At 49.9% G+C, this 25,195-nt stretch overlaps 10 non-coding genes across 10 annotated transcripts; all 10 read right to left on the bottom strand.

The window, feature by feature from the left end:
* Positions 1-2,044: 2,044 nt before the first annotated feature.
* LOC130131128 (U1 spliceosomal RNA) lies at positions 2,045-2,208 on the bottom strand. Its single transcript, XR_008812294.1, has one exon. It is a non-coding gene; the product is annotated as a U1 spliceosomal RNA (small nuclear RNA).
* A 2,209-nt stretch (positions 2,209-4,417) lies between these two features.
* LOC130131087 (U1 spliceosomal RNA) lies at positions 4,418-4,581 on the bottom strand. The gene has a single exon (XR_008812255.1). It is a non-coding gene; the product is annotated as a U1 spliceosomal RNA (small nuclear RNA).
* Positions 4,582-6,790: 2,209 nt separating this feature from the next.
* On the bottom strand, positions 6,791-6,954 carry LOC130131140 (U1 spliceosomal RNA). The gene has a single exon (XR_008812305.1). It is a non-coding gene; the product is annotated as a U1 spliceosomal RNA (small nuclear RNA).
* Positions 6,955-9,163: 2,209 nt separating this feature from the next.
* On the bottom strand, positions 9,164-9,327 carry LOC130131141 (U1 spliceosomal RNA). The gene has a single exon (XR_008812306.1). It is a non-coding gene; the product is annotated as a U1 spliceosomal RNA (small nuclear RNA).
* Positions 9,328-11,536: 2,209 nt separating this feature from the next.
* On the bottom strand, positions 11,537-11,700 carry LOC130131088 (U1 spliceosomal RNA). Its single transcript, XR_008812256.1, has one exon. It is a non-coding gene; the product is annotated as a U1 spliceosomal RNA (small nuclear RNA).
* Positions 11,701-13,909: 2,209 nt separating this feature from the next.
* On the bottom strand, positions 13,910-14,073 carry LOC130131129 (U1 spliceosomal RNA). Its single transcript, XR_008812295.1, has one exon. It is a non-coding gene; the product is annotated as a U1 spliceosomal RNA (small nuclear RNA).
* Positions 14,074-16,282: 2,209 nt separating this feature from the next.
* LOC130131089 (U1 spliceosomal RNA) lies at positions 16,283-16,446 on the bottom strand. Its single transcript, XR_008812257.1, has one exon. It is a non-coding gene; the product is annotated as a U1 spliceosomal RNA (small nuclear RNA).
* Positions 16,447-18,654: 2,208 nt separating this feature from the next.
* On the bottom strand, positions 18,655-18,818 carry LOC130131142 (U1 spliceosomal RNA). Its single transcript, XR_008812307.1, has one exon. It is a non-coding gene; the product is annotated as a U1 spliceosomal RNA (small nuclear RNA).
* Positions 18,819-21,027: 2,209 nt separating this feature from the next.
* Positions 21,028-21,191, bottom strand: LOC130131090 (U1 spliceosomal RNA). The gene has a single exon (XR_008812258.1). It is a non-coding gene; the product is annotated as a U1 spliceosomal RNA (small nuclear RNA).
* A 2,204-nt stretch (positions 21,192-23,395) lies between these two features.
* Positions 23,396-23,559, bottom strand: LOC130131099 (U1 spliceosomal RNA). Its single transcript, XR_008812266.1, has one exon. It is a non-coding gene; the product is annotated as a U1 spliceosomal RNA (small nuclear RNA).
* Positions 23,560-25,195: the final 1,636 nt, after the last annotated feature.

The following is a 25,195-nucleotide window of genomic DNA, read 5'->3' on the forward strand; positions in this document are numbered from 1 at the left end:
ATGATGCAGTCCAGAGTCTATAACATTTGGGGAATTGACCTTTCGCAAAGTCAGTTACCGTTGCTATGACCGTCAAGCCTTTCAGAACTATCCAGGAAGTAGCCGGAAAACACCAAAACATGAAGGAAGAAATCAGCGCATTGTGTGGTTAAAAGTAACAGTAGTAATACATTAGCTATCAATAATAGCTAGTAGCAAGCTTAGCTTGGAGCAGACAGGTATTTTTGTTGATTTTGGATGGATTAAGCTGGCCATGGGGTCTGCTATACTGTGACATCTATTGACGACATTGCGCTTCTTGCGTTCTGGGTTTCGGGAAGGGAAAGAAAATGACACCCCCTCCAAACTTTTCACATATCTAGTATCCGATCTGCAGATCCCATAGGCACACCGTTTCAGCATTTTGTTGTGTGTTTGAAAGCTTGACGGACCGTTGCTAAGGTCGGATTGGACAAGCACCGTTCTGGGGAGGTACTTTGCGAAAGCTCAATTGAACTCGAGGCGTTCTAGAGGAGTGTAAAGTCTACCTCGACTGTACACAGTTACGGCTCCTGATCGGTCTAAAGTCTACGGTGAGTGAACGCTCTAGACTAATCGGAAGCCGAAAGAGCCGATTGTAGCGTACCAGTCATAGGTCCCAGATGAGACGAGCATCAAAGCTTATCAAGAGGAAGAAGAGTGGTTTTCAAAGTTTACGGCGATGTTTGTTCTTCGATGATTCGTTTGAAGGAAAAGTGTTAGCTATAGCTATTAGCGATTTTCCATAGGAACAACTACACGAACTCACAAGCTGGCGCGAATTACAAGTGGAACTACCCCGTAGTCGCCCTGTCGAGAGTCGTGTTTCCATAGCGACGTAGGAACCGCCGGGATCATGAGTTGACGTCAACATTTTGCGACAGCTTTCACCGCGACGTAATTATCCCATCCAGGTGGCGGGAAATGTCGAGGTAAATCGTCTCGTTTCTCCTGGAGGACTCGAGCCCCCGCTGAACCTCGTCGGTGGCGTAGTCAGCCAACAAAGCCTGCACCTCCTCGTCTGTCCGTTTCTCGGCTGATTTCTCCATTTCGCTTGATCGAAATTAAGTTTGCTACCACACAGCTTGGTTGCTGGCTTATACAATTGCGCTTGTTGAACACCGAAGTAGAAGGCTGGTTGCTTCCGACGTTCAACCAATCGGCGTCGAGCCCCTCCCAGCAGGTTTTCAGGGCCGCTCAGAAGTACCGACCCCAGAGCAGGGACTAGAGACGCTCCCTTAAAAGTCCCAGTAAGAGTTCCGGTCAGGGGTAGTTCCTCTAGTGGAAACACCAGCAAAGCTGCCGGCCCCCTAAAAGGTTCGGGTAGTTCCGCTGGTGGAAAATGGCCTTATGAGTTGTGTTGACAGGTTGCTTCACAAGGGGCGTCACTCCAGATACTGAAAGCAAAGGTTCACCTACTTTTGCCACTCACAGATGTGAAATATTGGATCATTTTGCTCAATAAATGAATGAGCAAGTATCATATTTTTGTCTCATTTGTTTAATTGGGTTTTCTTCATCTACTTTTAGGACTCGTCGCCGGACCGAATCCCCGTGTTACCCCCGCCTTGATTGGTGTCGCTAAAGCCACAATTGGCCGTGTGTGCGGGTGTGAAGCCGGATGTGAGTATGTGTCGAGGTGGCTGCAGTAGCGCCTCCTCTGATCGGTCGGGGCGCCTGTTCGGGGGAGAGGGAGAACTGGAGGAATAGCGTGATCCTGCCACGCGCTACGTCGCCCTGGCGAAACGCCTCACTGTCAGGGGAACGAAGCGGCTGGCGACTCCACATGCGTCGGAGGAGGCATGTGGTAGTCTGCAGCCCTCCCCGCAATGGCAGAGGGGATGGAGCAGAAACCGGGAGGGATCGGAAGAGTGGGGTAATTGGTCCCATATAATTGGGGAGACAAAGAGGAACGAAACCCCGATGATGAATTAAGGGACGCAAGATTATTAACACGCCGAATGTCGTAAAGTTTGTGTTTTCCTGCCTTAACGGGAACCATATTGTTTTTCTTTTGACATTTAATCAGGGGAGAGCGCGAACGCAGTCCCCCACTACCAGAAATTATGCAGTCGAGATTCCCACGTTTGGGGAATTCGCACAGGTCAGCACAACCGGAGTGCAATGGTCAAGCCTCGCCGTGGATGAACCACCTTCTTGATCATGGTGTCTCCCCTGCCAGGTAAGTATGAACCCCAGCCATCGCACAGAGGAGCTGATTCTGACACACATCTATCTGTATGACGGTGCCACGGCATCAAGTAAAGCGACTGCTTTGTCCTCACAGAAATCAAGGTTTGTTTCTTTTAACATGTAAACGGGGGAGAGCGCGAACGCAGTCCCCCACTACCGGAAATGATGCAGTCCAGAGTCTATAACATTTGGGGAATTGACCTTTCGCAAAGTCAGTTACCGTTGCTATGACCGTCAAGCCTTTCAGAACTATCCAGGAAGTAGCCGGAAAACACCAAAACATGAAGGAAGAAATCAGCGCATTGTGTGGTTAAAAGTAGCAGTAGTAATACATTAGCTATCAATAATAGCTAGTAGCAAGCTTAGCTTGGAGCAGACAGGTATTTTTGTTGATTTTGGATGGATTAAGCTGGCCATGGGGTCTGCTATACTGTGACATCTATTGACGACATTGCGCTTCTTGCGTTCTGGGTTTCGGGAAGGGAAAGAAAATGACACCCCCTCCAAACTTTTCACATATCTAGTATCCGATCTGCAGATCCCATAGGCACACCGTTTCAGCATTTTGTTGTGTGTTTGAAAGCTTGACGGACCGTTGCTAAGGTCGGATTGGACAAGCACCGTTCTGGGGAGGTACTTTGCGAAAGCTCAATTGAACTCGAGGCGTTCTAGAGGAGTGTAAAGTCTACCTCGACTGTACACAGTTACGGCTCCTGATCGGTCTAAAGTCTACGGTGAGTGAACGCTCTAGACTAATCGGAAGCCGAAAGAGCCGATTGTAGCGTACCAGTCATAGGTCCCAGATGAGACGAGCATCAAAGCTTATCAAGAGGAAGAAGAGTGGTTTTCAAAGTTTACGGCGATGTTTGTTCTTCGATGATTCGTTTGAAGGAAAAGTGTTTGCTATAGCTATTAGCGATTTTCCATAGGAACAACTACACGAACTCACAGGCTGGCGCGAATTACAAGTGGAACTACCCCGTAGTCGCCCTGTCGAGAGTCGTGTTTCCATAGCGACGTAGGAACCGCCGGGATCATGAGTTGACGTCAGCATTTTGCGACAGCTTTCACCGCGACGTAATTATCCCATCCAGGTGGCGGGAAATGTCGAGGTAAATCGTCTCGTTTCTCCTGGAGGACTCGAGCCCCCGCTGAACCTCGTCGGTGGCGTAGTCAGCCAACAAAGCCTGCACCTCCTCGTCTGTCCGTTTCTCGGCTGATTTCTCCATTTCGCTTGATCGAAATTAAGTTTGCTACCACACAGCTTGGTTGCTGGCTTATACAATTGCGCTTGTTGAACACCGAAGTAGAAGGCTGGTTGCTTCCGACGTTCAACCAATCGGCGTCGAGCCCCTCCCAGCAGGTTTTCAGGGCCGCTCAGAAGTACCGACCCCAGAGCAGGGACTAGAGACGCTCCCTTAAAAGTCCCAGTAAGAGTTCCGGTCAGGGGTAGTTCCTCTAGTGGAAACACCAGCAAAGCTGCCGGCCCCCTAAAAGGTTCGGGTAGTTCCGCTGGTGGAAAATGGCCTTATGCGTTGTGTTGACAGGTTGCTTCACAAGGGGCTTCACTCCAGATACTGAAAGCAAAGGTTCACCTACTTTTGCCACTCACAGATGTGAAATATTGGATCATTTTGCTCAATAAATGAATGAGCAAGTATCATATTTTTGTCTCATTTGTTTAATTGGGTTTTCTTCATCTACTTTTAGGACTCGTCGCCGGACCGAATCCCCGTGTTACCCCCGCCTTGATTGGTGTCGCTAAAGCCACAATTGGCCGTGTGTGCGGGTGTGAAGCCGGATGTGAGTATGTGTCGAGGTGGCTGCAGTAGCGCCTCCTCTGATCGGTCGGGGCGCCTGTTCGGGGGAGAGGGAGAACTGGAGGAATAGCGTGATCCTGCCACGCGCTACGTCGCCCTGGCGAAACGCCTCACTGTCAGGGGAACGAAGCGGCTGGCGACTCCACATGCGTCGGAGGAGGCATGTGGTAGTCTGCAGCCCTCCCCGCAATGGCAGAGGGGATGGAGCAGAAACCGGGAGGGATCGGAAGAGTGGGGTAATTGGTCCCATATAATTGGGGAGACAAAGAGGAACGAAACCCCGATGATGAATTAAGGGACGCAAGATTATTAACACGCCGAATGTCGTAAAGTTTGTGTTTTCCTGCCTTAACGGGAACCATATTGTTTTTCTTTTGACATTTAATCAGGGGAGAGCGCGAACGCAGTCCCCCACTACCAGAAATTATGCAGTCGAGATTCCCACGTTTGGGGAATTCGCACAGGTCAGCACAACCGGAGTGCAATGGTCAAGCCTCGCCGTGGGTGAACCACCTTCTTGATCATGGTGTCTCCCCTGCCAGGTAAGTATGAACCCCAGCCATCGCACAGAGGAGCTGATTCTGACACACATCTATCTGTATGACGGTGCCACGGCATCAAGTAAAGCGACTGCTTTGTCCTCACAGAAATCAAGGTTTTTTTCTTTTAACATGTAAACGGGGGAGAGCGCGAACGCAGTCCCCCACTACCGGAAATGATGCAGTCCAGAGTCTATAACATTTGGGGAATTGACCTTTCGCAAAGTCAGTTACCGTTGCTATGACCGTCAAGCCTTTCAGAACTATCCAGGAAGTAGCCGGAAAACACCAAAACATGAAGGAAGAAATCAGCGCATTGTGTGGTTAAAAGTAACAGTAGTAATACATTAGCTATCAATAATAGCTAGTAGCAAGCTTAGCTTGGAGCAGACAGGTATTTTTGTTGATTTTGGATGGATTAAGCTGGCCATGGGGTCTGCTATACTGTGACATCTATTGACGACATTGCGCTTCTTGCGTTCTGGGTTTCGGGAAGGGAAAGAAAATGACACCCCCTCCAAACTTTTCACATATCTAGTATCCGATCTGCAGATCCCATAGGCACACCGTTTCAGCATTTTGTTGTGTGTTTGAAAGCTTGACGGACCGTTGCTAAGGTCGGATTGGACAAGCACCGTTCTGGGGAGGTACTTTGCGAAAGCTCAATTGAACTCGAGGCGTTCTAGAGGAGTGTAAAGTCTACCTCGACTGTACACAGTTACGGCTCCTGATCGGTCTAAAGTCTACGGTGAGTGAACGCTCTAGACTAATCGGAAGCCGAAAGAGCCGATTGTAGCGTACCAGTCATAGGTCCCAGATGAGACGAGCATCAACGCTTATCAAGAGGAAGAAGAGTGGTTTTCAAAGTTTACGGCGATGTTTGTTCTTCGATGATTCGTTTGAAGGAAAAGTGTTAGCTATAGCTATTAGCGATTTTCCATAGGAACAACTACACGAACTCACAGGCTGGCGCGAATTACAAGTGGAACTACCCCGTAGTCGCCCTGTCGAGAGTCGTGTTTCCATAGCGACGTAGGAACCGCCGGGATCATGAGTTGACGTCAACATTTTGCGACAGCTTTCACCGCGACGTAATTATCCCATCCAGGTGGCGGGAAATGTCGAGGTAAATCGTCTCGTTTCTCCTGGAGGACTCGAGCCCCCGCTGAACCTCGTCGGTGGCGTAGTCAGCCAACAAAGCCTGCACCTCCTCGTCTGTCCGTTTCTCGGCTGATTTCTCCATTTCGCTTGATCGAAATTAAGTTTGCTACCACACAGCTTGGTTGCTGGCTTATACAATTGCGCTTGTTGAACACCGAAGTAGAAGGCTGGTTGCTTCCGACGTTCAACCAATCGGCGTCGAGCCCCTCCCAGCAGGTTTTCAGGGCCGCTCAGAAGTACCGACCCCAGAGCAGGGACTAGAGACGCTCCCTTAAAAGTCCCAGTAAGAGTTCCGGTCAGGGGTAGTTCCTCTAGTGGAAACACCAGCAAAGCTGCCGGCCCCCTAAAAGGTTCGGGTAGTTCCGCTGGTGGAAAATGGCCTTATGAGTTGTGTTGACAGGTTGCTTCACAAGGGGCGTCACTCCAGATACTGAAAGCAAAGGTTCACCTACTTTTGCCACTCACAGATGTGAAATATTGGATCATTTTGCTCAATAAATGAATGAGCAAGTATCATATTTTTGTCTCATTTGTTTAATTGGGTTTTCTTCATCTACTTTTAGGACTCGTCGCCGGACCGAATCCCCGTGTTACCCCCGCCTTGATTGGTGTCGCTAAAGCCACAATTGGCCGTGTGTGCGGGTGTGAAGCCGGATGTGAGTATGTGTCGAGGTGGCTGCAGTAGCGCCTCCTCTGATCGGTCGGGGCGCCTGTTCGGGGGAGAGGGAGAACTGGAGGAATAGCGTGATCCCGCCACGCGCTACGTCGCCCTGGCGAAACGCCTCACTGTCAGGGGAACGAAGCGGCTGGCGACTCCACATGCGTCGGAGGAGGCATGTGGTAGTCTGCAGCCCTCCCCGCAATGGCAGAGGGGATGGAGCAGAAACCGGGAGGGATCGGAAGAGTGGGGTAATTGGTCCCATATAATTGGGGAAACAAAGAGGAACGAAACCCCGATGATGAATTAAGGGACGCAAGATTATTAACACGCCGAATGTCGTAAAGTTTGTGTTTTCCTGCCTTAACGGGAACCATATTGTTTTTCTTTTGACATTTAATCAGGGGAGAGCGCGAACGCAGTCCCCCACTACCAGAAATTATGCAGTCGAGATTCCCACGTTTGGGGAATTCGCACAGATCTGCACAACCGGAGTGCAATGGTCAAGCCTCGCCGTGGGTGAACCACCTTCTTGATCATGGTGTCTCCCCTGCCAGGTAAGTATGAACCCCAGCCATCGCACAGAGGAGCTGATTCTGACACACATCTATCTGTATGACGGTGCCACGGCATCAAGTAAAGCGACTGCTTTGTCCTCACAGAAATCAAGGTTTGTTTCTTTTAACATGTAAACGGGGGAGAGCGCGAACGCAGTCCCCCACTACCGGAAATGATGCAGTCCAGAGTCTATAACATTTGGGGAATTGACCTTTCGCAAAGTCAGTTACCGTTGCTATGACCGTCAAGCCTTTCAGAACTATCCAGGAAGTAGCCGGAAAACACCAAAACATGAAGGAAGAAATCAGCGCATTGTGTGGTTAAAAGTAGCAGTAGTAATACATTAGCTATCAATAATAGCTAGTAGCAAGCTTAGCTTGGAGCAGACAGGTATTTTTGTTGATTTTGGATGGATTAAGCTGGCCATGGGGTCTGCTATACTGTGACATCTATTGACGACATTGCGCTTCTTGCGTTCTGGGTTTCGGGAAGGGAAAGAAAATGACACCCCCTCCAAACTTTTCACATATCTAGTATCCGATCTGCAGATCCCATAGGCACACCGTTTCAGTATTTTGTTGTGCGTTTGAAAGCTTGACGGACCGTTGCTAAGGTCGGATTGGACAAGCACCGTTCTGGGGAGGTACTTTGCGAAAGCTCAATTGAACTCGAGGCGTTCTAGAGGAGTGTAAAGTCTACCTCGACTGTACACAGTTACGGCTCCTGATCGGTCAAAAGTCTACGGTGAGTGAACGCTCTAGACTAATCGGAAGCCGAAAGAGCCGATTGGAGCGTACCAGTCATAGGTCGCATATGAGACGAGCATCAAAGCTTATCAAGAGGAAGAAGAGTGGTTTTCAAAGTTTACGGCGATGTTTGTTCTTCGATGATTCGTTTGAAGGAAAGGTGTTAGCTATAGCTATTAGCGATTTTCCATAGGAACAACTACACGAACTCACAGGCTGGCGCGAATTACAAGTGGAACTACCCCGTAGTCGCCCTGTCGAGAGTCGTGTTTCCATAGCGACGTAGGAACCGCCGGGATCATGAGTTGACGTCAACATTTTGCGACAGCTTTCACCGCGACGTAATTATCCCATCCAGGTGGCGGGAAATGTCGAGGTAAATCGTCTCGTTTCTCCTGGAGGACTCGAGCCCCCGCTGAACCTCGTCGGTGGCGTAGTCAGCCAACAAAGCCTGCACCTCCTCGTCTGTCCGTTTCTCGGCTGATTTCTCCATTTCGCTTGATCGAAATTAAGTTTGCTACCACACAGCTTGGTTGCTGGCTTATACAATTGCGCTTGTTGAACACCGAAGTAGAAGGCTGGTTGCTTCCGACGTTCAACCAATCGGCGTCGAGCCCCTCCCAGCAGGTTTTCAGGGCCGCTCAGAAGTACCGACCCCAGAGCAGGGACTAGAGACGCTCCCTTAAAAGTCCCAGTAAGAGTTCCGGTCAGGGGTAGTTCCTCTAGTGGAAACACCAGCAAAGCTGCCGGCCCCCTAAAAGGTTCGGGTAGTTCCGCTGGTGGAAAATGGCCTTATGAGTTGTGTTGACAGGTTGCTTCACAAGGGGCGTCACTCCAGATACGGAAAGCAAAGGTTCACCTACTTTTGCCACTCACAGATGTGAAATATTGGATCATTTTGCTCAATAAATGAATGAGCAAGTATCATATTTTTGTCTCATTTGTTTAATTGGGTTTTCTTCATCTACTTTTAGGACTCGTCGCCGGACCGAATCCCCGTGTTACCCCCGCCTTGATTGGTGTCGCTAAAGCCACAATTGGCCGTGTGTGCGGGTGTGAAGCCGGATGTGAGTATGTGTCGAGGTGGCTGCAGTAGCGCCTCCTCTGATCGGTCGGGGCGCCTGTTCGGGGGAGAGGGAGAACTGGAGGAATAGCGTGATCCCGCCACGCGCTACGTCGCCCTGGCGAAACGCCTCACTGTCAGGGGAACGAAGCGGCTGGCGACTCCACATGCGTCGGAGGAGGCATGTGGTAGTCTGCAGCCCTCCCCGCAATGGCAGAGGGGATGGAGCAGAAACCGGGAGGGATCGGAAGAGTGGGGTAATTGGTCCCATATAATTGGGGAAACAAAGAGGAACGAAACCCCGATGATGAATTAAGGGACGCAAGATTATTAACACGCCGAATGTCGTAAAGTTTGTGTTTTCCTGCCTTAACGGGAACCATATTGTTTTTCTTTTGACATTTAATCAGGGGAGAGCGCGAACGCAGTCCCCCACTACCAGAAATTATGCAGTCGAGATTCCCACGTTTGGGGAATTCGCACAGATCTGCACAACCGGAGTGCAATGGTCAAGCCTCGCCGTGGGTGAACCACCTTCTTGATCATGGTGTCTCCCCTGCCAGGTAAGTATGAACCCCAGCCATCGCACAGAGGAGCTGATTCTGACACACATCTATCTGTATGACGGTGCCACGGCATCAAGTAAAGCGACTGCTTTGTCCTCACAGAAATCAAGGTTTGTTTCTTTTAACATGTAAACGGGGGAGAGCGCGAACGCAGTCCCCCACTACCGGAAATGATGCAGTCCAGAGTCTATAACATTTGGGGAATTGACCTTTCGCAAAGTCAGTTACCGTTGCTATGACCGTCAAGCCTTTCAGAACTATCCAGGAAGTAGCCGGAAAACACCAAAACATGAAGGAAGAAATCAGCGCATTGTGTGGTTAAAAGTAGCAGTAGTAATACATTAGCTATCAATAATAGCTAGTAGCAAGCTTAGCTTGGAGCAGACAGGTATTTTTGTTGATTTTGGATGGATTAAGCTGGCCATGGGGTCTGCTATACTGTGACATCTATTGACGACATTGCGCTTCTTGCGTTCTGGGTTTCGGGAAGGGAAAGAAAATGACACCCCCTCCAAACTTTTCACATATCTAGTATCCGATCTGCAGATCCCATAGGCACACCGTTTCAGTATTTTGTTGTGCGTTTGAAAGCTTGACGGACCGTTGCTAAGGTCGGATTGGACAAGCACCGTTCTGGGGAGGTACTTTGCGAAAGCTCAATTGAACTCGAGGCGTTCTAGAGGAGTGTAAAGTCTACCTCGACTGTACACAGTTACGGCTCCTGATCGGTCAAAAGTCTACGGTGAGTGAACGCTCTAGACTAATCGGAAGCCGAAAGAGCCGATTGGAGCGTACCAGTCATAGGTCGCATATGAGACGAGCATCAAAGCTTATCAAGAGGAAGAAGAGTGGTTTTCAAAGTTTACGGCGATGTTTGTTCTTCGATGATTCGTTTGAAGGAAAGGTGTTAGCTATAGCTATTAGCGATTTTCCATAGGAACAACTACACGAACTCACAGGCTGGCGCGAATTACAAGTGGAACTACCCCGTAGTCGCCCTGTCGAGAGTCGTGTTTCCATAGCGACGTAGGAACCGCCGGGATCATGAGTTGACGTCAACATTTTGCGACAGCTTTCACCGCGACGTAATTATCCCATCCAGGTGGCGGGAAATGTCGAGGTAAATCGTCTCGTTTCTCCTGGAGGACTCGAGCCCCCGCTGAACCTCGTCGGTGGCGTAGTCAGCCAACAAAGCCTGCACCTCCTCGTCTGTCCGTTTCTCGGCTGATTTCTCCATTTCGCTTGATCGAAATTAAGTTTGCTACCACACAGCTTGGTTGCTGGCTTATACAATTGCGCTTGTTGAACACCGAAGTAGAAGGCTGGTTGCTTCCGACGTTCAACCAATCGGCGTCGAGCCCCTCCCAGCAGGTTTTCAGGGCCGCTCAGAAGTACCGACCCCAGAGCAGGGACTAGAGACGCTCCCTTAAAAGTCCCAGTAAGAGTTCCGGTCAGGGGTAGTTCCTCTAGTGGAAACACCAGCAAAGCTGCCGGCCCCCTAAAAGGTTCGGGTAGTTCCGCTGGTGGAAAATGGCCTTATGAGTTGTGTTGACAGGTTGCTTCACAAGGGGCGTCACTCCAGATACGGAAAGCAAAGGTTCACCTACTTTTGCCACTCACAGATGTGAAATATTGGATCATTTTGCTCAATAAATGAATGAGCAAGTATCATATTTTTGTCTCATTTGTTTAATTGGGTTTTCTTCATCTACTTTTAGGACTCGTCGCCGGACCGAATCCCCGTGTTACCCCCGCCTTGATTGGTGTCGCTAAAGCCACAATTGGCCGTGTGTGCGGGTGTGAAGCCGGATGTGAGTATGTGTCGAGGTGGCTGCAGTAGCGCCTCCTCTGATCGGTCGGGGCGCCTGTTCGGGGGAGAGGGAGAACTGGAGGAATAGCGTGATCCCGCCACGCGCTACGTCGCCCTGGCGAAACGCCTCACTGTCAGGGGAACGAAGCGGCTGGCGACTCCACATGCGTCGGAGGAGGCATGTGGTAGTCTGCAGCCCTCCCCGCAATGGCAGAGGGGATGGAGCAGAAACCGGGAGGGATCGGAAGAGTGGGGTAATTGGTTCCATATAATTGGGGAGACAAAGAGGAACGAAACCCCGATGATGAATTAAGGGACGCAAGATTATTAACACGCCGAATGTCGTAAAGTTTGTGTTTTCCTGCCTTAACGGGAACCATATTGTTTTTCTTTTGACATTTAATCAGGGGAGAGCGCGAACGCAGTCCCCCACTACCAGAAATTATGCAGTCGAGATTCCCACGTTTGGGGAATTCGCACAGGTCAGCACAACCGGAGTGCAATGGTCAAGCCTCGCCGTGGGTGAACCACCTTCTTGATCATGGTGTCTCCCCTGCCAGGTAAGTATGAACCCCAGCCATCGCACAGAGGACCTGATTCTGACACACATCTATCTGTATGACGGTGCCACGGCATCAAGTAAAGCGACTGCTTTGTCCTCACAGAAATCAAGGTTTGTTTCTTTTAACATGTAAACGGGGGAGAGCGCGAACGCAGTCCCCCACTACCGGAAATGATGCAGTCCAGAGTCTATAACATTTGGGGAATTGACCTTTCGCAAAGTCAGTTACCGTTGCTATGACCGTCAAGCCTTTCAGAACTATCCAGGAAGTAGCCGGAAAACACCAAAACATGAAGGAAGAAATCAGCGCATTGTGTGGTTAAAAGTAGCAGTAGTAATACATTAGCTATCAATAATAGCTAGTAGCAAGCTTAGCTTGGAGCAGACAGGTAATTTTGTTGATTTTGGATGGATTAAGCTGGCCATGGGGTCTGCTATACTGTGACATCTATTGACGACATTGCGCTTCTTGCGTTCTGGGTTTCGGGAAGGGAAAGAAAATGACACCCCCTCCAAACTTTTCACATATCTAGTATCCGATCTGCAGATCCCATAGGCACACCGTTTCAGCATTTTGTTGTGTGTTTGAAAGCTTGACGGACCGTTGCTAAGGTCGGATTGGACAAGCACCGTTCTGGGGAGGTACTTTGCGAAAGCTCAATTGAACTCGAGGCGTTCTAGAGGAGTGTAAAGTCTACCTCGACTGTACACAGTTACGGCTCCTGATCGGTCTAAAGTCTACGGTGAGTGAACGCTCTAGACTAATCGGAAGCCGAAAGAGCCGATTGTAGCGTACCAGTCATAGGTCCCAGATGAGACGAGCATCAAAGCTTATCAAGAGGAAGAAGAGTGGTTTTCAAAGTTTACGGCGATGTTTGTTCTTCGATGATTCGTTTGAAGGAAAAGTGTTTGCTATAGCTATTAGCGATTTTCCATAGGAACAACTACACGAACTCACAGGCTGGCGCGAATTACAAGTGGAACTACCCCGTAGTCGCCCTGTCGAGAGTCGTGTTTCCATAGCGACGTAGGAACCGCCGGGATCATGAGTTGACGTCAGCATTTTGCGACAGCTTTCACCGCGACGTAATTATCCCATCCAGGTGGCGGGAAATGTCGAGGTAAATCGTCTCGTTTCTCCTGGAGGACTCGAGCCCCCGCTGAACCTCGTCGGTGGCGTAGTCAGCCAACAAAGCCTGCACCTCCTCGTCTGTCCGTTTCTCGGCTGATTTCTCCATTTCGCTTGATCGAAATTAAGTTTGCTACCACACAGCTTGGTTGCTGGCTTATACAATTGCGCTTGTTGAACACCGAAGTAGAAGGCTGGTTGCTTCCGACGTTCAACCAATCGGCGTCGAGCCCCTCCCAGCAGGTTTTCAGGGCCGCTCAGAAGTACCGACCCCAGAGCAGGGACTAGAGACGCTCCCTTAAAAGTCCCAGTAAGAGTTCCGGTCAGGGGTAGTTCCTCTAGTGGAAACACCAGCAAAGCTGCCGGCCCCCTAAAAGGTTCGGGTAGTTCCGCTGGTGGAAAATGGCCTTATGCGTTGTGTTGACAGGTTGCTTCACAAGGGGCTTCACTCCAGATACTGAAAGCAAAGGTTCACCTACTTTTGCCACTCACAGATGTGAAATATTGGATCATTTTGCTCAATAAATGAATGAGCAAGTATCATATTTTTGTCTCATTTGTTTAATTGGGTTTTCTTCATCTACTTTTAGGACTCGTCGCCGGACCGAATCCCCGTGTTACCCCCGCCTTGATTGGTGTCGCTAAAGCCACAATTGGCCGTGTGTGCGGGTGTGAAGCCGGATGTGAGTATGTGTCGAGGTGGCTGCAGTAGCGCCTCCTCTGATCGGTCGGGGCGCCTGTTCGGGGGAGAGGGAGAACTGGAGGAATAGCGTGATCCTGCCACGCGCTACGTCGCCCTGGCGAAACGCCTCACTGTCAGGGGAACGAAGCGGCTGGCGACTCCACATGCGTCGGAGGAGGCATGTGGTAGTCTGCAGCCCTCCCCGCAATGGCAGAGGGGATGGAGCAGAAACCGGGAGGGATCGGAAGAGTGGGGTAATTGGTCCCATATAATTGGGGAGACAAAGAGGAACGAAATCCCGATGATGAATTAAGGGACGCAAGATTATTAACACGCCGAATGTCGTAAAGTTTGTGTTTTCCTGCCTTAACGGGAACCATATTGTTTTTCTTTTGACATTTAATCAGGGGAGAGCGCGAACGCAGTCCCCCACTACCAGAAATTATGCAGTCGAGACTCCCACGTTTGGGGAATTCGCACAGGTCAGCACAACCGGAGTGCAATGGTCAAGCCTCGCCGTGGGTGAACCACCTTCTTGATCATGATGTCTCCCCTGCCAGGTAAGTATGAACCCCAGCCATCGCACAGAGGAGCTGATTCTGACACACATCTATCTGTATGACGGTGCCACGGCATCAAGTAAAGCGACTGCTTTGTCCTCACAGAAATCAAGGTTTGTTTCTTTTAACATGTAAACGGGGGAGAGCGCGAACGCAGTCCCCCACTACCGGAAATGATGCAGTCCAGAGTCTATAACATTTGGGGAATTGACCTTTCGCAAAGTCAGTTACCGTTGCTATGACCGTCAAGCCTTTCAGAACTATCCAGGAAGTAGCCGGAAAACACCAAAACATGAAGGAAGAAATCAGCGCATTGTGTGGTTAAAAGTAACAGTAGTAATACATTAGCTATCAATAATAGCTAGTAGCAAGCTTAGCTTGGAGCAGACAGGTATTTTTGTTGATTTTGGATGGATTAAGCTGGCCATGGGGTCTGCTATACTGTGACATCTATTGACGACATTGCGCTTCTTGCGTTCTGGGTTTCGGGAAGGGAAAGAAAATGACACCCCCTCCAAACTTTTCACATATCTAGTATCCGATCTGCAGATCCCATAGGCACACCGTTTCAGCATTTTGTTGTGTGTTTGAAAGCTTGACGGACCGTTGCTAAGGTCGGATTGGACAAGCACCGTTCTGGGGAGGTACTTTGCGAAAGCTCAATTGAACTCGAGGCGTTCTAGAGGAGTGTAAAGTCTACCTCGACTGTACACAGTTACGGCTCCTGATCGGTCTAAAGTCTACGGTGAGTGAACGCTCTAGACTAATCGGAAGCCGAAAGAGCCGATTGTAGCGTACCAGTCATAGGTCCCAGATGAGACGAGCATCAAAGCTTATCAAGAGGAAGAAGAGTGGTTTTCAAAGTTTACGGCGATGTTTGTTCTTCGATGATTCGTTTGAAGGAAAAGTGTTAGCTATAGCTATTAGCGATTTTCCATAGGAACAACTACACGAACTCACAGGCTGGCGCGAATTACAAGTGGAACTACCCCGTAGTCGCCCTGTCGAGAGTCGTGTTTCCATAGCGACGTAGGAACCGCCGGGATCATGAGTTGACGTCAACATTTTGCGACAGCTTTCACCGCGACGTAATTATCCCATCCAGGTGGCGGGAAATGTCGAGGTAAATCGTCTCGTTTCTCCTGGAGGACTCGAGCCCCCGCTGAACCTCGTCGGTGGCGTAGTCAGCCAACAAAGCCTGCACCTCCTCGTCTGTCCGTTTCTCGGCTGATTTCTCCATTTCGCTTGATCGAAATTAAGTTTGCTACCACACAGCTTGGTTGCTGGCTTATACAATTGCGCTTGTTGAACACCGAAGTAGAAGGCTGGTTGCTTCCGACGTTCAACCAATCGGCGTCGAGCCCCTCCCAGCAGGTTTTCAGGGCCGCTCAGAAGTACCGACCCCAGAGCAGGGACCAGAGACGCTCCCTTAAAAGTCCCAGTAAGAGTTCCGGTCAGGGGTAGTTCCTCTAGTGGAAACACCAGCAAAGCTGCCGGCCCCCTAAAAGGTTCGGGTAGTTCCGCTGGTGGAAAATGGCCTTATGAGTTGTGTTGACAGGTTGCTTCACAAGGGGCGTCACTCCAGATACTGAAAGCAAAGGTTCACCTACTTTTGCCACTCACAGATGTGAAATATTGGATCATTTTGCTCAATAAATGAATGAGCAAGTATCATATTTTTGTCTCATTTGTTTAATTGGGTTTTCTTCATCTACTTTTAGGACTCGTCGCCGGACCGAATCCCCGTGTTACCCCCGCCTTGATTGGTGTCGCTAAAGCCACAATTGGCCGTGTGTGCGGGTGTGAAGCCGGATGTGAGTATGTGTCGAGGTGGCTGCAGTAGCGCCTCCTCTGATCGGTCGGGGCGCCTGTTCGGGGGAGAGGGAGAACTGGAGGAATAGCGTGATCCTGCCACGCGCTACGTCGCCCTGGCGAAACGCCTCACTGTCAGGGGAACGAAGCGGCTGGCGACTCCACATGCGTCGGAGGAGGCATGTGGTAGTCTGCAGCCCTCCCCGCAATGGCAGAGGGGATGGAGCAGAAACCGGGAGGGATCGGAAGAGTGGGGTAATTGGTCCCATATAATTGGGGAGACAAAGAGGAACGAAACCCCGATGATGAATTAAGGGACGCAAGATTATTAACACGCCGAATGTCGTAAAGTTTGTGTTTTCCTGCCTTAACGGGAACCATATTGTTTTTCTTTTGACATTTAATCAGGGGAGAGCGCGAACGCAGTCCCCCACTACCAGAAATTATGCAGTCGAGATTCCCACGTTTGGGGAATTCGCACAGGTCAGCACAACCGGAGTGCAATGGTCAAGCCTCGCCGTGGGTGAACCACCTTCTTGATCATGGTGTCTCCCCTGCCAGGTAAGTATGAACCCCAGCCATCGCACAGAGGAGCTGATTCTGACACACATCTATCTGTATGACGGTGCCACGGCATCAAGTAAAGCGACTGCTTTGTCCTCACAGAAATCAAGGTTTTTTTCTTTTAACATGTAAACGGGGGAGAGCGCGAACGCAGTCCCCCACTACCGGAAATGATGCAGTCCAGAGTCTATAACATTTGGGGAATTGACCTTTCGCAAAGTCAGTTACCGTTGCTATGACCGTCAAGCCTTTCAGAACTATCCAGGAAGTAGCCGGAAAACACCAAAACATGAAGGAAGAAATCAGCGCATTGTGTGGTTAAAAGTAACAGTAGTAATACATTAGCTATCAATAATAGCTAGTAGCAAGCTTAGCTTGGAGCAGACAGGTATTTTTGTTGATTTTGGATGGATTAAGCTGGCCATGGGGTCTGCTATACTGTGACATCTATTGACGACATTGCGCTTCTTGCGTTCTGGGTTTCGGGAAGGGAAAGAAAATGACACCCCCTCCAAACTTTTCACATATCTAGTATCCGATCTGCAGATCCCATAGGCACACCGTTTCAGCATTTTGTTGTGTGTTTGAAAGCTTGACGGACCGTTGCTAAGGTCGGATTGGACAAGCACCGTTCTGGGGAGGTACTTTGCGAAAGCTCAATTGAACTCGAGGCGTTCTAGAGGAGTGTAAAGTCTACCTCGACTGTACACAGTTACGGCTCCTGATCGGTCTAAAGTCTACGGTGAGTGAACGCTCTAGACTAATCGGAAGCCGAAAGAGCCGATTGTAGCGTACCAGTCATAGGTCCCAGATGAGACGAGCATCAAAGCTTATCAAGAGGAAGAAGAGTGGTTTTCAAAGTTTACGGCGATGTTTGTTCTTCGATGATTCGTTTGAAGGAAAAGTGTTAGCTATAGCTATTAGCGATTTTCCATAGGAACAACTACACGAACTCACAGGCTGGCGCGAATTACAAGTGGAACTACCCCGTAGTCGCCCTGTCGAGAGTCGTGTTTCCATAGCGACGTAGGAACCGCCGGGATCATGAGTTGACGTCAACATTTTGCGACAGCTTTCACCGCGACGTAATTATCCCATCCAGGTGGCGGGAAATGTCGAGGTAAATCGTCTCGTTTCTCCTGGAGGACTCGAGCCCCCGCTGAACCTCGTCGGTGGCGTAGTCAGCCAACAAAGCCTGCACCTCCTCGTCTGTCCGTTTCTCGGCTGATTTCTCCATTTCGCTTGATCGAAATTAAGTTTGCTACCACACAGCTTGGTTGCTGGCTTATACAATTGCGCTTGTTGAACACCGAAGTAGAAGGCTGGTTGCTTCCGACGTTCAACCAATCGGCGTCGAGCCCCTCCCAGCAGGTTTTCAGGGCCGCTCAGAAGTACCGACCCCAGAGCAGGGACTAGAGACGCTCCCTTAAAAGTCCCAGTAAGAGTTCCGGTCAGGGGTAGTTCCTCTAGTGGAAACACCAGCAAAGCTGCCGGCCCCCTAAAAGGTTCGGGTAGTTCCGCTGGTGGAAAATGGCCTTATGAGTTGTGTTGACAGGTTGCTTCACAAGGGGCGTCACTCCAGATACTGAAAGCAAAGGTTCACCTACTTTTGCCACTCACAGATGTGAAATATTGGATCATTTTGCTCAATAAATGAATGAGCAAGTATCATATTTTTGTCTCATTTGTTTAATTGGGTTTTCTTCATCTACTTTTAGGACTCGTCGCCGGACCGAATCCCCGTGTTACCCCCGCCTTGATTGGTGTCGCTAAAGCCACAATTGGCCGTGTGTGCGGGTGTGAAGCCGGATGTGAGTATGTGTCGAGGTGGCTGCAGTAGCGCCTCCTCTGATCGGTCGGGGCGCCTGTTCGGGGGAGAGGGAGAACTGGAGGAATAGCGTGATCCCGCCACGCGCTACGTCGCCCTGGCGAAACGCCTCACTGTCAGGGGAACGAAGCGGCTGGCGACTCCACATGCGTCGGAGGAGGCATGTGGTAGTCTGCAGCCCTCCCCGCAATGGCAGAGGGGATGGAGCAGAAACCGGGAGGGATCGGAAGAGTGGGGTAATTGGTCCCATATAATTGGGGAAACAAAGAGGAACGAAACCCCGATGATGAATTAAGGGACGCAAGATTATTAACACGCCGAATGTCGTAAAGTTTGTGTTTTCCTGCCTTAACGGGAACCATATTGTTTTCTTTTGACATTTAATCAGGGGAGAGCGCGAACGCAGTCCCCCACTACCAGAAATTATGCAGTCGAGATTCCCACGTTTGGGGAATTCGCACAGATCTGCACAACCGGAGTGCAATGGTCAAGCCTCGCCGTGGGTGAACCACCTTCTTGATCATGGTGTCTCCCCTGCCAGGTAAGTATGAACCCCAGCCATCGCACAGAGGAGCTGATTCTGACACACATCTATCTGTATGACGGTGCCACGGCATCAAGTAAAGCGACTGCTTTGTCCTCACAGAAATCAAGGTTTGTTTCTTTTAACATGTAAACGGGGGAGAGCGCGAACGCAGTCCCCCACTACCGGAAATGATGCAGTCCAGAGTCTATAACATTTGGGGAATTGACCTTTCGCAAAGTCAGTTACCGTTGCTATGACCGTCAAGCCTTTCAGAACTATCCAGGAAGTAGCCGGAAAACACCAAAACATGAAGGAAGAAATCAGCGCATTGTGTGGTTAAAAGTAGCAGTAGTAATACATTAGCTATCAATAATAGCTAGTAGCAAGCTTAGCTTGGAGCAGACAGGTATTTTTGTTGATTTTGGATGGATTAAGCTGGCCATGGGGTCTGCTATACTGTGACATCTATTGACGACATTGCGCTTCTTGCGTTCTGGGTTTCGGGAAGGGAAAGAAAATGACACCCCCTCCAAACTTTTCACATATCTAGTATCCGATCTGCAGATCCCATAGGCACACCGTTTCAGTATTTTGTTGTGCGTTTGAAAGCTTGACGGACCGTTGCTAAGGTCGGATTGGACAAGCACCGTTCTGGGGAGGTACTTTGCGAAAGCTCAATTGAACTCGAGGCGTTCTAGAGGAGTGTAAAGTCTACCTCGACTGTACACAGTTACGGCTCCTGATCGGTCAAAAGTCTACGGTGAGTGAACGCTCTAGACTAATCGGAAGCCGAAAGAGCCGATTGGAGCGTACCAGTCATAGGTCGCATATGAGACGAGCATCAAAGCTTATCAAGAGGAAGAAGAGTGGTTTTCAAAGTTTACGGCGATGTTTGTTCTTCGATGATTCGTTTGAAGGAAAGGTGTTAGCTATAGCTATTAGCGATTTTCCATAGGAACAACTACACGAACTCACAGGCTGGCGCGAATTACAAGTGGAACTACCCCGTAGTCGCCCTGTCGAGAGTCGTGTTTCCATAGCGACGTAGGAACCGCCGGGATCATGAGTTGACGTCAACATTTTGCGACAGCTTTCACCGCGACGTAATTATCCCATCCAGGTGGCGGGAAATGTCGAGGTAAATCGTCTCGTTTCTCCTGGAGGACTCGAGCCCCCGCTGAACCTCGTCGGTGGCGTAGTCAGCCAACAAAGCCTGCACCTCCTCGTCTGTCCGTTTCTCGGCTGATTTCTCCATTTCGCTTGATCGAAATTAAGTTTGCTACCACACAGCTTGGTTGCTGGCTTATACAATTGCGCTTGTTGAACACCGAAGTAGAAGGCTGGTTGCTTCCGACGTTCAACCAATCGGCGTCGAGCCCCTCCCAGCAGGTTTTCAGGGCCGCTCAGAAGTACCGACCCCAGAGCAGGGACTAGAGACGCTCCCTTAAAAGTCCCAGTAAGAGTTCCGGTCAGGGGTAGTTCCTCTAGTGGAAACACCAGCAAAGCTGCCGGCCCCCTAAAAGGTTCGGGTAGTTCCGCTGGTGGAAAATGGCCTTATGAGTTGTGTTGACAGGTTGCTTCACAAGGGGCGTCACTCCAGATACTGAAAGCAAAGGTTCACCTACTTTTGCCACTCACAGATGTGAAATATTGGATCATTTTGCTCAATAAATGAATGAGCAAGTATCATATTTTTGTCTCATTTGTTTAATTGGGTTTTCTTCATCTACTTTTAGGACTCGTCGCCGGACCGAATCCCCGTGTTACCCCCGCCTTGATTGGTGTCGCTAAAGCCACAATTGGCCGTGTGTGCGGGTGTGAAGCCGGATGTGAGTATGTGTCGAGGTGGCTGCAGTAGCGCCTCCTCTGATCGGTCGGGGCGCCTGTTCGGGGGAGAGGGAGAACTGGAGGAATAGCGTGATCCCGCCACGCGCTACGTCGCCCTGGCGAAACGCCTCACTGTCAGGGGAACGAAGCGGCTGGCGACTCCACATGCGTCGGAGGAGGCATGTGGTAGTCTGCAGCCCTCCCCGCAATGGCAGAGGGGATGGAGCAGAAACCGGGAGGGATCGGAAGAGTGGGGTAATTGGTTCCATATAATTGGGGAGACAAAGAGGAACGAAACCCCGATGATGAATTAAGGGACGCAAGATTATTAACACGCCGAATGTCGTAAAGTTTGTGTTTTCCTGCCTTAACGGGAACCATATTGTTTTTCTTTTGACATTTAATCAGGGGAGAGCGCGAACGCAGTCCCCCACTACCAGAAATTATGCAGTCGAGATTCCCACGTTTGGGGAATTCGCACAGGTCAGCACAACCGGAGTGCAATGGTCAAGCCTCGCCGTGGGTGAACCACCTTCTTGATCATGGTGTCTCCCCTGCCAGGTAAGTATGAACCCCAGCCATCGCACAGAGGACCTGATTCTGACACACATCTATCTGTATGACGGTGCCACGGCATCAAGTAAAGCGACTGCTTTGTCCTCACAGAAATCAAGGTTTGTTTCTTTTAACATGTAAACGGGGGAGAGCGCGAACGCAGTCCCCCACTACCGGAAATGATGCAGTCCAGAGTCTATAACATTTGGGGAATTGACCTTTCGCAAAGTCAGTTACCGTTGCTATGACCGTCAAGCCTTTCAGAACTATCCAGGAAGTAGCCGGAAAACACCAAAACATGAAGGAAGAAATCAACGCATTGTGTGGTTAAAAGTAGCAGTAGTAATACATTAGCTATCAATAATAGCTAGTAGCAAGCTTAGCTTGGAGCAGACAGGTATTTTTGTTGATTTTGGATGGATTAAGCTGGCCATGGGGTCTGCTATACTGTGACATCTATTGACGACATTGCGCTTCTTGCGTTCTGGGTTTCGGGAAGGGAAAGAAAATCCCCTCCAAACTTTTCACATATCTAGTATCCGATCTGCAGATCCCATCGGCACACCGTTTCAGTATTTTGTTGTGCGTTTGAAAGCTTGACGGACCGTTGCTAAGGTCGGATTGGACAAGCACCGTTCTGGGGAGGTACTTTGCGAAAGCTCAATTGAACTCGAGGCGTTCTAGAGGAGTGTAAAGTCTACCTCGACTGTACACAGTTACGGCTCCTGATCGGTCAAAAGTCTACGGTGAGTGAACGCTCTAGACTAATCGGAAGCCGAAAGAGCCGATTGGAGCGTACCAGTCATAGGTCCCATATGAGACGAGCATCAAAGCTTATCAAGAGGAAGAAGAGTGGTTTTCAAAGTTTACGGCGATGTTTGTTCTTCGATGATTCGTTTGAAGGAAAGGTGTTAGCTACAGCTATTAGCGATTTTCCATAGGAACAACTACACGAACTCACAGGCTGGCGCGAATTACAAGTGGAACTACCCCGTAGTCGCCCTGTCGAGAGTCGTGTTTCCATAGCGACGTAGGAACCGCCGGGATCATGAGTTGACGTCAACATTTTGCGACAGCTTTCACCGCGACGTAATTATCCCATCCAGGTGGCGGGAAATGTCGAGGTAAATCGTCTCGTTTCTCCTGGAGGACTCGAGCCCCCGCTGAACCTCGTCGGTGGCGTAGTCAGCCAACAAAGCCTGCACCTCCTCGTCTGTCCGTTTCTCGGCTGATTTCTCCATTTCGCTTGATCGAAATTAAGTTTGCTACCACACAGCTTGGTTGCTGGCTTATACAATTGCGCTTGTTGAACATCGAAGTAGAAGGCTGGTTGCTTCCGACGTTCAACCAATCGGCGTCGAGCCCCTCCCAGCAGGTTTTCAGGGCCGCTCAGAAGTACCGACCCCAGAGCAGGGACTAGAGACGCTCCCTTAAAAGTCCCAGTAAGAGTTCCGGTCAGGGGTAGTTCCTCTAGTGGAAACACCAGCAAAGCTGCCGGCCCCCTAAAAGGTTCGGGTAGTTCCGCTGGTGGAAAATGGCCTTATGAGTTGTGTTGACAGGTTGCTTCACAAGGGGCGTCACTCCAGATACTGAAAGCAAAGGTTCACCTACTTTTGCCACTCACAGATGTGAAATATTGGATCATTTTGCTCAATAAATGAATGAGCAAGTATCATATTTTTGTCTCATTTGTTTAATTGGGTTTTCTTCATCTACTTTTAGGACTCGTCGCCGGACCGAATCCCCGTGTTACCCCCGCCTTGATTGGTGTCGCTAAAGCCACAATTGGCCGTGTGTGCGGGTGTGAAGCCGGATGTGAGTATGTGTCGAGGTGGCTGCAGTAGCGCCTCCTCTGATCGGTCGGGGCGCCTGTTCGGGGGAGAGGGAGAACTGGAGGAATAGCGTGATCCCGCCACGCGCTACGTCGCCCTGGCGAAACGCCTCACTGTCAGGGGAACGAAGCGGCTGGCGACTCCACATGCGTCGGAGGAGGCATGTGGTAGTCTGCAGCCCTCCCCGCAATGGCAGAGGGGATGGAGCAGAAACCGGGAGGGATCGGAAGAGTGGGGTAATTGGTTCCATATAATTGGGGAGACAAAGAGGAACGAAACCCCGATGATGAATTAAGGGACGCAAGATTATTAACACGCCGAATGTCGTAAAGTTTGTGTTTTCCTGCCTTAACGGGAACCATATTGTTTTTCTTTTGACATTTAATCAGGGGAGAGCGCGAACGCAGTCCCCCACTAACAGAAATTATGCAGTCGAGATTCCCACGTTTGGGGAATTCGCACAGGTCAGCACAACCGGAGTGCAATGGTCAAGCCTCGCCGTGGGTGAACCACCTTCTTGATCATGGTGTCTCCCCTGCCAGGTAAGTATGAACCCCAGTCATCGCACAGACGAGCTGATTCTGACACACATCTATCTGTATGACGGTGCCACGGCATCAAGTAAAGCGACTGCTTTGTCCTCACAGAAATCAAGGTTTGTTTCTTTTAACATGTAAACGGGGGAGAGCGCGAACGCAGTCCCCCACTACCGGAAATGATGCAGTCCAGAGTCTATAACATTTGGGGAATTGACCTTTCGCAAAGTCAGTTACCGTTGCTATGACCGTCAAGCATTTCAGAACTATCCAGGAAGTAGCCGGAAAACACCAAAACATGAAGGAAGAAATCAGCGCATTGTGTGGTTAAAAGTAACAGTAGTAATACATTAGCTATCAATAATAGCTAGTAGCAAGCTTAGCTTGGAGCAGACAGGTATTTTTGTTGATTTTGGATGGATTAAGCTGGCCATGGGGTCTGCTATACTGTGACATCTATTGACGACATTGCGCTTCTTGCGTTCTGGGTTTCGGGAAGGGAAAGAAAATGACACCCCCTCCAAACTTTTCACATATCTAGTATCCGATCTGCAGATCCCATAGGCACACCGTTTCAGCATTTTGTTGTGTGTTTGAAAGCTTGACGGACCGTTGCTAAGGTCGGATTGGACAAGCACCGTTCTGGGGAGGTACTTTGCGAAAGCTCAATTGAACTCGAGGCGTTCTAGAGGAGTGTAAAGTCTACCTCGACTGTACACAGTTACGGCTCCTGATCGGTCTAAAGTCTACGGTGAGTGAACGCTCTAGACTAATCGGAAGCCGAAAGAGCCGATTGTAGCGTACCAGTCATAGGTCCCAGATGAGACGAGCATCAAAGCTTATCAAGAGGAAGAAGAGTGGTTTTCAAAGTTTACGGCGATGTTTGTTCTTCGATGATTCGTTTGAAGGAAAAGTGTTAGCTATAGCTATTAGCGATTTTCCATAGGAACAACTACACGAACTCACAGGCTGGCGCGAATTACAAGTGGAACTACCCCGTAGTCGCCCTGTCGAGAGTCGTGTTTCCATAGCGACGTAGGAACCGCCGGGATCATGAGTTGACGTCAACATTTTGCGACAGCTTTCACCGCGACGTAATTATCCCATCCAGGTGGCGGGAAATGTCGAGGTAAATCGTCTCGTTTCTCCTGGAGGACTCGAGCCCCCGCTGAACCTCGTCGGTGGCGTAGTCAGCCAACAAAGCCTGCACCTCCTCGTCTGTCCGTTTCTCGGCTGATTTCTCCATTTCGCTTGATCGAAATTAAGTTTGCTACCACACAGCTTGGTTGCTGGCTTATACAATTGCGCTTGTTGAACACCGAAGTAGAAGGCTGGTTGCTTCCGACGTTCAACCAATCGGCGTCGAGCCCCTCCCAGCAGGTTTTCAGGGCCGCTCAGAAGTACCGACCCCAGAGCAGGGACTAGAGACGCTCCCTTAAAAGTCCCAGTAAGAGTTCCGGTCAGGGGTAGTTCCTCTAGTGGAAACACCAGCAAAGCTGCCGGCCCCCTAAAAGGTTCGGGTAGTTCCGCTGGTGGAAAATGGCCTTATGAGTTGTGTTGACAGGTTGCTTCACAAGGGGCGTCACTCCAGATACTGAAAGCAAAGGTTCACCTACTTTTGCCACTCACAGATGTGAAATATTGGATCAT

The sequence above is a fragment of the Lampris incognitus genome, chromosome 20, assembly GCF_029633865.1.
Source record: "Lampris incognitus isolate fLamInc1 chromosome 20, fLamInc1.hap2, whole genome shotgun sequence".
NCBI lineage: Eukaryota > Metazoa > Chordata > Actinopteri > Lampriformes > Lampridae > Lampris > Lampris incognitus.